Source organism: Lampetra planeri, chromosome 82 (assembly GCF_965212315.1).
Source record: "Lampetra planeri chromosome 82, kcLamPlan1.2.h2, whole genome shotgun sequence".
Classification (NCBI taxonomy): Eukaryota; Metazoa; Chordata; class Hyperoartia; order Petromyzontiformes; family Petromyzontidae; genus Lampetra; species Lampetra planeri.
This window is the reverse complement of record NC_136186.1, coordinates 4,456,703-4,471,186: the sequence shown is the minus strand read 5'-3', so window position 1 is coordinate 4,471,186 and position 14,484 is coordinate 4,456,703.

The following is a 14,484-nucleotide window of genomic DNA, read 5'->3' as shown; positions in this document are numbered from 1 at the left end:
CCATTCACCCTCACCACTCTCCCTCACCACTCTCCCTCACCACTCATCCTCACCAATCACACCGTCACCAATCACCACTCACCACTCACCCTCAACACTCACCCTCACCACTCACCCTCACCATTCACCCTCACCACTCTCCCTCACCACTCTCCCTCACCACTCATCCTCACCAATCACCCTCACCAATCACCACTCACCACTCACCCTCAACACTCACACTCACCACTCACCACTGACCCTCACCATTCACCCTCACCACTCTCCCTCACCACTCTCCCTCACCACTCATCCTCACCAATCACACCCTCACCAATCACCACTCACCGTCAACACTCACCCTCACCACTCACCACTCACCCTCACCATTCACCCTCACCACTCTCCCTCACCACTCTCCCTCACCACTCATCCTTACCAATCACACCCTCACCAATCACCACTCACCACTCACCCTCAACACTCACCCTCACCACTCACCCTCACCACTCAACCTCCCCTCACCACTCACTAATCACCACTCACAATCGCCACTCACAACCGCCACTCACCCTCACCACTCTCCCTCACCACTCTCCCTCACCACTCATCCTCACCAATCACACCCTCACCATTATATTTTTGCCCCAGTCAACGCCGGATATTTCCCATTCGTAGCAGTTTATATCAACTCTATAACCAACTTATATTAAACAGGAAGCGTGATCCTAAAGTAATTTACAATCTTCGATTAGTCCTTTGTGCGATTCAAAGAATCGATTCCTGGCATGTTGGGGGTTTACATTTTGAATGACAGAGTTTTATTTTCATATGGTATGTTATGTTTTAATGTTTTCAGGAGTTTTTAATTACATTTTTGCCCCGGTCAACGCCGGATATTTCCCGTTTGTAGCAGTTTATATCGACTTTAACCAACTTATAGTAAACGGGAATCGTCCGAATCTAAAGGAATCTACAACCTTCGATTCCTTTGCGCGATTGAGAGAATCGATTCTTGGCGCGTCGGGTTTAAAAGTAATTACACAGTTGTATTTTCATTGGTATGTAATGTTTTAAAGTTTTCAGAAGATTTTAAATGTATTTTCCCCCCGGGCAACGCCGGGTATATCGAGTTTATACCACAAAGTCGTCGCTTGACACGGGTGGGGTGTCGAGGCCTAGTACCGTGCAGAGCCTCCGGCCTCGCCTAGATTGCCTACCCAGCTGAAGCTGGGCACTGGGGCCGTTACCCCCCCCCCCCCCCCGCGCTACAATAATCCACCCCGCAGCGAAGGCGTCGCTGGCCGTTGCCAGGGGCAACCGCCGTGGTCCGCGCCGGTCGGCAATAGTAAATAAATAAATAAAGAGTTAAATAAGTAAATAAAGAGAAATCGCACTAAATCGATAATCGGTCCGATTTAAAGTTTAGAGACGAAAAATCGGAAATGCTTAAGTTTACCGCGGGGCCGGGGGCTTGCCCACCTGCAAAATTTAATCTCGGCGAACCCCACGGTCCGAGAGTTACATCCCCCGCAAGGGAGCGTACGCAGATGGACAGACGGAGGGACAGACAGACAGACAAAAAATGAATTATATAGGTTAGACTAGCGGAAGTACCCGGCTTTGCCCGGGTGAAAAATATATTTCTTAAAAACCTTACATATATAGTGGGCTTTGACAATACCTTTCACCACTCACCACTCACAACTCACCCTCACCACTCATCCTCACCACTCACCACTCCCACTCACTACTCACCCTCACCATTCACCCTCACAACTCACCAATCTCCCTCACCAATCTCCCTCACCACTCACCCTCACCACTCAATGTCACCACTCACCAATCACCAAACACCCTCACCACTAACGCTCACCACTCACTCTCACCATTCACCCTGACCATTCAGCCTCACCACTCACCACTCACTCTCACCATTCACCCTGACCATTCAGCCTCACCACTCACCACTCACCCTCACCACTCACCCTCTGCCTCACCACTCACGCTTACCACTCACCCTCACCACCACCACTCACCCTCACCACTCACGCTCACCACTCACTCTCTCCCTCTCCACTCACCCTCACTACACACTAATCACCCTCACCACTCACCCTCACTACTCACTAATCACCCTCACCACTCATCCTCACTACTTACTACTCACCTTCACCACTCACCTTCACCACTGCCCCTCACCACTCACCCTCACCACTTATCCCCACCACTCACCCCTAACCACTCACCCTCACTACTCACCATCACCACTTACCCTCACCACTCACCATTCACCACTCACCCTCACCACTCACCCTCACCACTCATCCTCACCACTCACCATCACCATAAACCATAACCACTCACCCTCACCACAAACCCTCACCACTCATTCTCACCACTAACCCTCACCCTCACGACTCACCCTTACTACTCACCACTCAACGTCACCACTCTTCGTCACCACTCACCCCTCACCATCACCACTCACCCTCACCACTCACCATCACCACTCACTACTCACCCTCACTACTCACCATCACCACTCACCCTCACCACTCACCCTCACCACCACCAATCACCCCTCACCACTAACCCTCACCACTCACCCTCACCACTCACCCTCACCACTAACCTTGACCCCTAACCACTGACCACTCACCCTCCCCACTCACCCTTCCTACTCACCACTCAACCTCACCACTAACCCTCACCCCTGACCACTCAATTTCCCCACTCACCACTCACCCTTCCTACTCACCACTCAACCTCACCACTCACCCTTACCACCCACCACTCATCCTCACCACTCACCCTTCCTACTCACCACTCAACCTCACCACTGACAACTCACCACTCACCCTTACCCTCACCACTCACTCTCACCAATCACCCTTACTATTCACCACACACCCTCACCACTCACCCTCAACATCAACACTCGCCCTCACCACTCACCATCATCACAAATCCTAACCACTCACCCTCACCACTTAACCTCACCACTCAACCTCACCACTCACCCTCACCACTCACCCTCACCATTCACCCTCAACACTCACCCTCACCACTCTCCCTCACCACTCTCCCTCACCACTCACCGTCACCACTCACCACTCACCCTCACCACTCACCACTCACCCCTCACCACTCAACCTCACCACTCTTCGTCATCACTCACCCTCACCACTCACCCCTCACCACTCACCCTCACCACTCACCCTCACCACTCACCCTCACCACTCACCCCTCACCATCACCACTCACCCTCACCACTCACCACTCACTCTCACCATTCACCCTCACCATTCAGCCTCACCACTCACCCTCACCACTCACCCTCACCACTCACCACTCACCGTCACAACCACCACTCACCCTCACCACTCAACCTCACCACTCAACCTCACCCTCACTACTCACCATTCATCCTGACCAATCACCACTGACCAATCACCACTCAACACTCTCCACTAACCCTCACCACTCAACCTCACCACTCACCCTCCCCACTCACCCTCACCACTCACCCTCACCACTCACCCTTGCTACTCACCACTCAACCTCACCACTGACCACTCACCACTCACCCTTACCCTCACCACTCACACTCACCACTCACCCTTACTATTCACCACACACCCTCACCACTCACCCTCAACATCAACACTCACCCTCACCACTCACCATCATCACAAATCCTAACCACTCACCCTCACCACTCACCCTCACCACTCACTCTCACCACACCCTCAGCACTCACCCTCCTCACTCACCCTCACCACTTAACCTCACCACTCAACCTCACCACTCACCCTCACCACTCACCCTCACCATTCACCCTCAACACTCATCCTCACCATTCACCCTGAACACTCACCCTCACCCCTCTCCTTCACCACTCTCCCTCACCACTCACCGTCACCACTCACCACTCACCCTCACCACTCACCCCTCACCATCACCACTCACCCTCACCACTAACCCTCACCATCACCACTCACCCTTACTACTCACCCCTCACCCTCACCACTCACCCTCACCACTCACACTCACCCCTCACCATCACCACTCACCCTCACCACTCTTCCTCACCACTCACCACTCACTCTCACCATTCACCCTCACTATTCAGCCTCACCACTCACCCTCACCACTCACCCTCACCACTCACCGCTTTACCGTCACAACCAGCACTCACCCTCACCACTCACCCTCACCACTCAACCTCACCACTCACCCTCACTACTCACCATTCATCCTGACAAATCACCACTGACCAATCACCACTCACCACTCTCCACTAACCCTCACCACTCAACCTCACCACTCACCCTCACGACCCACCACTCACCCTCACCACTCACCCTTCCTACTCACCACTCAACCTCACCACTGACCACTCACCACTCACCCATACTCTCACCACTCACTCTCACCACTCACCCTTACTTTTCACCACACACCCTCAATACTCACCCTCAACATCAACACTCACCCTCACCACTCACCATCATCACAAATCCTAACCACTCACCCTCACCACTCACCCTCACCACTCACTCTCACCACACCCTCAGCACTCACCCTCCTCACTCACCCTCACCACTTTACCTCACCACTCAACCTCACCACTCACCCTCACCACTCACCCTCACCATTCACCCTCAACACTCACCCTCACCATTCACCCTCAACACTCACCCTCACCCCTCTCCCTCACCACTCTCCCTCACCACTCACCGTCACCACTCACCACTCACCCTCACCACTCACCACTCACCCCTCACCATCACCACTCACCCTCACCACTAACCCTGACCCCTCACCACTGACAACTCACCACTCACCCTCACCACTAACCCTCACCATCACCACTCACCCTTACTACTCACCACTCAACCTCACCACTCACCCCTCACCACTCACCCCTCACCCTCACCACTCACCCTCACCACTCACACTCACCCCTCACCATCACCACTCACCCTCACCACTCTTCCTCACCACTCACCCTCACCACTCACCCTCACCATTCACCCTCAACACTCATCCTCACCATTCACCCTGAACACTCACCCTCACCCCTCTCCTTCACCACTCTCCCTCACCACTCACCGTCACCACTCACCACTCACCCTCACCACTCACCCCTCACCATCACCACTCACCCTCACCACTAACCCTCACCATCACCACTCACCCTTACTACTCACCACTCAACCTCACCACTCTTCGTCATCACTCACCCTCACCACTCACCCCTCACCCCTCACCCTCACCACTCACCCTCACCACTCACACTCACCCCTCACCATCACCACTCACCCTCACCACTCTTCCTCACCACTCACCACTCACTCTCACCATTCACCCTCACTATTCAGCCTCACCACTCACCCTCACCACTCACCCTCACCACTCACCGCTTTACCGTCACAACCAGCACTCACCCTCACCACTCACCCTCACCACTCAACCTCACCACTCACCCTCACTACTCACCATTCATCCTGACAAATCACCACTGACCAATCACCACTCACCACTCTCCACTAACCCTCACCACTCAACCTCACCACTCACCCTCACGACCCACCACTCACCCTCACCACTCACCCTTCCTACTCACCACTCAACCTCACCACTGACCACTCACCACTCACCCATACCCTCACCACTCACTCTCACCACTCACCCTTACTTTTCACCACACACCCTCAATACTCACCCTCAACATCAACACTCACCCTCACCACTCACCATCATCACAAATCCTAACCACTCACCCTCACCACTCACCCTCACCACTCACTCTCACCACACCCTCAGCACTCACCCTCCTCACTCACCCTCACCACTTAACCTCACCACTCAACCTCACCACTCACCCTCACCACTCACCCTCACCATTCACCCTCAACACTCACCCTCACCATTCACCCTCAACACTCACCCTCACCCCTCTCCCTCACCACTCTCCCTCACCACTCACCGTCACCACTCACCACTCACCCTCACCACTCACCACTCACCCCTCACCATCACCACTCACCCTCACCACTAACCCTGACCCCTCACCACTGACAACTCACCACTCACCCTCACCACTAACCCTCACCATCACCACTCACCCTTACTACTCACCACTCAACCTCACCACTCACCCATCACCACTCACCCCTCACCCTCACCACTCACCCTCACCACTCACACTCACCCCTCACCATCACCACTCACCCTCACCACTCTTCCTCACCACTCACCACTCACTCTCACCATTCACCCTCACCATTCAGCCTCACCACTCACCCTCACCACTCACCCTCACCACTCACCACTTTACCGTCACAACCAGCACTCACCCTCACCACTCACCCTCACCACTCAACCTCACCACTCACCCTCACTACTCACCATTCATCCTGACAAATCACCACTGACCAATCACCACTCACCACTCTCCACTAACCCTCACCACTCAACCTCACCACTCACCCTCACGACCCACCACTCACCCTCACCACTCACCCTTCCTACTCACCACTCAACCTCACCACTGACCACTCACCACTCACCCATACCCTCACCACTCACCCTCACCACTCACCCTTACTATTCACCACACACCCTCACCACTCACCCTCAACATCAACACTCATCCTCACCACTCACCAACATCACAAATCCTAACCACTCAGCCTCACCACTCACCCTCACCACCCACCCTCACCACTCACCCCTCACCATCACCACTCACCCTCACCACTCTCCCTCACCACTCACCACTCACTCTCACCATTCACCCTCACCATTCAGCCTCACCACTCACCCTCACCACTCACCCTCACCACTCACCGTCACAACCAGCACTCACCCTCACCACTCACCCTCACCACTCAATCTCACCACTCACCCTCACTACTCACCATTCATCCTGACCAATCACCACTGACCAATCACCACTCAACACTCTCCACTAACCCTCACCACTCAACCTCACCACTCACCCTCACCACTCACCCTCACCACTCACCCTCACCACTCACCCTTGCTACTCACCACTCAACCTCACCACTGACCACTCACCACTCACCCTTACCCTCACCACTCACACTCACCACTCACCCTTACTATTCACCACACACCCTCACCACTCACCCTCAACATCAACACTCACCCTGACCACTCACCATCATCACAAATCCTAACCACTCACCCTCACCACTCACCCTCACCACTCACTATCACCACACCCTCAGCACTCACCCTCCTCACTCACCCTCACCACTTAACCTCACCACTCAACCTCACCACTCACCCTCACCACTCACCCTCACCATTCACCCTCAACACTCATCCTCACCATTCACCCTCAACACTCACCCTCACCCCTCTCCCTCACCACTCTCCCTCACCACTCACCGTCACCACTCACCACTCACCCTCACCACTCACCCCTCACCATCACCACTCACCCTCACCACTAACCCTCACCATCACCACTCACCCTTACTACTCACCACTCAACCTCACCACTCTTTGTCATCACTCACCCTCACCACTCACCCCTCACCCCTCACCCTCACCACTCACCCTCACCACTCACACTCACCCCTCACCATCACCACTCACCCTCACCACTCTTCCTCACCACTCACCACTCACTCTCACCATTCACCCTCACCATTCAGCCTCACCATTCACCCTCAACACTCACCCTCACCCCTCTCCCTCACCACTCTCCCTCACCACTCACCGTCACCACTCACCACTCACCCTCACCACTCACCACTCACCCCTCACCATCACCACTCACCCTCACCACTAACCCTGACCCCTCACCACTGACAACTCACCACTCACCCTCACCACTAACCCTCACCATCACCACTCACCCTTACTACTCACCACTCAAGCTCACCACTCACCCATCACCACTCACCCCTCACCCTCACCACTCACCCTCACCACTCACACTCACCCCTCACCATCACCACTCACCCTCACCACTCTTCCTCACCACTCACCACTCACTCTCACCATTCACCCTCACCATTCAGCCTCACCACTCACCCTCACCACTCACCCTCACCACTCACCACTTTACCGTCACAACCAGCACTCACCCTCACCACTCACCCTCACCACTCAACCTCACCACTCACCCTCACTACTCACCATTCATCCTGACAAATCACCACTGACCAATCACCACTCACCACTCTCCACTAACCCTCACCACTCAACCTCACCACTCACCCTCACGACCCACCACTCACCCTCACCACTCACCCTTCCTACTCACCACTCAACCTCACCACTGACCACTCACCACTCACCCATACCCTCACCACTCACCCTCACCACTCACCCTTACTATTCACCACACACCCTCACCACTCACCCTCAACATCAACACTCATCCTCACCACTCACCAACATCACAAATCCTAACCACTCAGCCTCACCACTCACCCTCACCACCCACCCTCACCACTCACCCCTCACCATCACCACTCACCCTCACCACTCTCCCTCACCACTCACCACTCACTCTCACCATTCACCCTCACCATTCAGCCTCACCACTCACCCTCACCACTCACCCTCACCACTCACCGTCACAACCAGCACTCACCCTCACCACTCACCCTCACCACTCAATCTCACCACTCACCCTCACTACTCACCATTCATCCTGACCAATCACCACTGACCAATCACCACTCAACACTCTCCACTAACCCTCACCACTCAACCTCACCACTCACCCTCACCACTCACCCTCACCACTCACCCTCACCACTCACCCTTGCTACTCACCACTCAACCTCACCACTGACCACTCACCACTCACCCTTACCCTCACCACTCACACTCACCACTCACCCTTACTATTCACCACACACCCTCACCACTCACCCTCAACATCAACACTCACCCTGACCACTCACCATCATCACAAATCCTAACCACTCACCCTCACCACTCACCCTCACCACTCACTATCACCACACCCTCAGCACTCACCCTCCTCACTCACCCTCACCACTTAACCTCACCACTCAACCTCACCACTCACCCTCACCACTCACCCTCACCATTCACCCTCAACACTCATCCTCACCATTCACCCTCAACACTCACCCTCACCCCTCTCCCTCACCACTCTCCCTCACCACTCACCGTCACCACTCACCACTCACCCTCACCACTCACCCCTCACCATCACCACTCACCCTCACCACTAACCCTCACCATCACCACTCACCCTTACTACTCACCACTCAACCTCACCACTCTTTGTCATCACTCACCCTCACCACTCACCCCTCACCCCTCACCCTCACCACTCACCCTCACCACTCACACTCACCCCTCACCATCACCACTCACCCTCACCACTCTTCCTCACCACTCACCACTCACTCTCACCATTCACCCTCACCATTCAGCCTCACCACTCACCCTCACCACTAACCCTCACCACTCACCACTTTACCGTCACAACCAGCACTCACCCTCACCACTCACCCTCACCACTCAACCTCACCACTCACCCTCACTACTCACCATTCATCCTGACAAATCACCACTGACCAATCACCACTCACCACTCTCCACTAACCCTCACCACTCAACCTCACCACTCACACTCACGACCCACCACTCACCCTCACCACTCACCCTTCCTACTCACCACTCAACCTCACCACTGACCACTCACCACTCACCCATACCCTCACCACTCACTCTCACCACTCACCCTTACTATTCACCACACACCCTCAATACTCACCCTCAACATCAACACTCACCCTCACCACTCACCATCATCACAAATCCTAACCACTCACCCTCACCACTCACCCTCACCACTCACTCTCACCACACCCTCAGCACTCACCCTCCTCACTCAACCTCACCACTCACCCTCACCCTCACCATTCACCCTCAACACTCACCCTCACCATTCACCCTCAACACTCACCCTCACCCCTCTCCCTCACCACTCTCCCTCACCACTCACCGTCACCACTCACCACTCACCCTCACCACTCACCACTCATCCCTCACCATCACCACTCACCCTCACCACTAACCCTGACCCCTCACCACTGACAACTCACCACTCACCCTCACCACTAACCCTCACCATCACCACTCACCCTTACTACTCACCACTCAACCTCACCACTCACCCCTCACCACTCACCCCTCACCACTCACCCTCACCACTCACACTCACCCCTCACCATCACCACTCACCCTCACCACTCTTCCTCACCACTCACCACTCACTCTCACCATTCACCCTCACCATTCAGCCTCACCACTCACCCTCACCACTCACCCTCACCACTCACCACTTTACCATCACAACCAGCACTCACCCTCACCACTCACCCTCACCACTCAACCTCACCACTCACCCTCACTACTCACCATTCATCCTGACAAATCACCACTGACCAATCACCACTCACCACTCTCCACTAACCCTCACCACTCAACCTCACCACTCACCCTCACGACCCACCACTCACCCTCACCACTCACCCTTCCTACTCACCACTCAACCTCACCACTGACCACTCACCACTCACCCATACCCTCACCACTCACCCTCACCACTCACCCTTACTATTCACCACACACCCTCACCACTCACCCTCAACATCAACACTCACCCTCACCACTCACCAACATCACAAATCCTAACCACTCAGCCTCACCACTCACCCTCACCACCCACCCTCACCACTCACCCCTCACCATCACCACTCACCCTCACCACTCTCCCTCACCACTCACCACTCACTCTCACCATTCACCCTCACCATTCAGCCTCACCACTCACCCTCACCACTCACCCTCACCACTCACCGTCACAACCAGCACTCACCCTCACCACTCACCCTCCCCACTCAATCTCACCACTCACCCTCACTACTCACCATTCATCCTGACCAATCACCACTGACCAATCACCACTCAACACTCTCCACTAACCCTCACCACTCAACCTCACCACTCACCCTCACCACTCACCCTCACCACTCACCCTCACCACTCACCCTTGCTACTCACCACTCAACCTCACCACTAACCACTCACCACTCACCCTTACCCTCACCACTCACACTCACCACTCACCCTTACTATTCACCACACACCCTCACCACTCACACTCAACATCAACACTCACCCTCACCACTCACCATCATCACAAATCCTAACCACTCACCCTCACCACTCACCCTCACCACTCACTCTCACCACACCCTCAGCACTCACCCTCCTCACTCACCGTCACCACTTAACCTCACCACTCAACCTCACCACTCACCCTCACCACTCACCCTCACCATTCACCCTCAACACTCATCCTCACCATTCACCCTCAACACTCACCCTCACCCCTCTCCCTCACCACTCTCCCTCACCACTCACCGTCACCACTCACCACTCACCCTCACCACTCACCCCTCACCATCACCACTCACCCTCATCACTAACCCTCACCATCACCACTCACCCTTACTACTCACCACTCAACCTCACCACTCTTCGTCATCACTCACCCTCACCACTCACCCCTCACCCCTCATCCTCACCACTCACCCTCACCACTCACACTCACCCCTCACCATCACCACTCACCCTCACCACTCTTCCTCACCACTCACCACTCACTCTCACCATTCACCCTCACCATTCAGCCTCACCACTCACCCTCACCACTCACCCTCACCACTCACCACTTTACCGTCACAACCAGCACTCACCCTCACCACTCACCCTCACCACTCAACCTCACCACTCACCCTCACTACTCACCATTCATCCGGACAAATCACCACTGACCAATCACCACTCACCACTCTCCACTAACCCTCACCACTCAACCTCACCACTCACACTCACGACCCACCACTCACCCTCACCACTCACCCTTCCTACTCAACACTCAACCTCACCACTGACCACTCACCACTCACCCATACCCTCACCACTCACTCTCACCACTTACCCTTACTATTCACCACACACCCTCAATACTCACCCTCAACATCAACACTCACCCTCACCACTCACCATCATCACAAATCCTAACCACTCACCCTCACCACTCACCCTCACCACTCACTCTCACCACACCCTCAGCACTCACCCTCCTCACTTACCCTCACCACTTAACCTCACCACTCAACCTCACCACTCACCCTCACCACTCACCCTCACCATTCACCCTCAACACTCATCCTCACCATTCACCCTCAACACTCACCCTCACCCCTCTCCCTCACCACTCTCCCTCACCATCACCACTCACCCTCACCACTAACCCTGACCCTTCACCACTGACAACTCACCACTCACCCTCACCACTAACCCTCACCATCACCACTCACCCTTACTACTCACCCCTCACCCTCACCACTCACCCTCACCACTCACACTCACCCCTCACCATCACCACTCACCCTCACCACTCTTCCTCACCACTCACCACTCACTCTCACCATTCACCCTCACCATTCAGCCTCACCACTCACCCTCACCACTCACCCTCACCACTCACCCTCACCACTCACCACTTTACCGTCACAACCAGCACTCACCCTCACCACTCACCCTCACCACTCAACCTCACCACTCACCCTCACTACTCACCATTCATCCTGACAAATCACAACTGACCAATCACCACTCACCACTCTCCACTAACCCTCACCACTCAACCTCACCACTCACCCTCACGACCCACAACTCACCCTCACCACTCACCCTTCCTACTCACCACTCAACCTCACCACTGACCACTCACCACTCACCCATACCCTCACCACTCACCCTAACCACTCACCCTTACTATTCACCACACACCCTCACCACTCACCCTCAACATCAACACTCACCCTCACCACTCACCAACATCACAAATCCTAACCACTCAGCCTCACCACTCACCCTCACCACCCACCCTCACCACTCACCCCTCACCATCACCACTCACCCTCACCACTCTCCCTCACCACTCACCACTCACTCTCACCATTCACCCTCACCATTCAGCCTCACCACTCACCCTCACCACTCACCCTCACCACTCACCGTCACAACCAGCACTCACCCTCACCACTCACCCTCACCACTCAATCTCACCACTCACCCTCACTACTCACCATTCATCCTGACCAATCACCACTGACCAATCACCACTCAACACTCTCCACTAACCCTCACCACTCAACCTCACCACTCACCCTCACCACTCACCCTCACCACTCACCCTCACCACTCACCCTTGCAACTCACCACTCAACCTCACCACTGACCACTCACCACTCACCCTTACCCTCACCACTCACACTCACCACTCACCCTTACTATTCACCACACACCCTCACCACTCACCCTCAACATCAACACTCACCCTCACCATCATCACAAATCCTAACCACTCACCCTCACCACTCACCCTCACCACTCACTCTCACCACACCCTCAGCACTCACCCTCCTCACTCACCCTCACCACTTAACCTCACCACTCAACCTCACCACTCACCCTCACCACTCACCCTCACCATTCACCCTCAACACTCATCCTCACCATTCACCCTCAACACTCACCCTCACCCCTCTCCCTCACCACTCTCCCTCACCACTCACCGTCACCACTCACCACTCACCCTCACCACTCACCCCTCACCATCACCACTCACCCTCACCACTAACCCTCACCATCACCACTCACCCTTACTACTCACCACTCAACCTCACCACTCTTCGTCATCACTCACCCTCACCACTCACCCCTCACCCTCACCACTCACCCTCACCACTCACACTCACCCCTCACCATCACCACTCACCCTCACCACTCTTCCTCACCACTCAACACTCACTCTCACCATTCACCCTCACCATTCAGCCTCACCACTCACCCTCACCACTCACCCTCACCACTCACCCTCACCACTCACCACTTTACCGTCACAACCAGCACTCACCCTCACCACTCACCCTCACCACTCAACCTCACCACTCACCCTCACTACTCACCATTCATCCTGACAAATCACAACTGACCAATCACCACTCACCACTCTCCACTAACCCTCACCACTCAACCTCACCACTCACCCTCACGACCCACCACTCACCCTCACCACTCACCCTTCCTACTCACCACTCAACCTCACCACTGACCACTCACCACTCACCCATACCCTCACCATTCACCCTCACCACTCACCCTTACTATTCACCACACACCCTCACCACTCACCCTCAACATCAACACTCACCCTCACCACTCACCAACATCACAAATCCTAACCACTCAGCCTCACCACTCACCCTCACCACCCACCCTCACCACTCACCCCTCACCATCACCACTCACCCTCACCACTCTCCCTCACCACTCACCACTCACTCTCACCATTCACCCTCACCATTCAGCCTCACCACTCACCCTCACCACTCACCC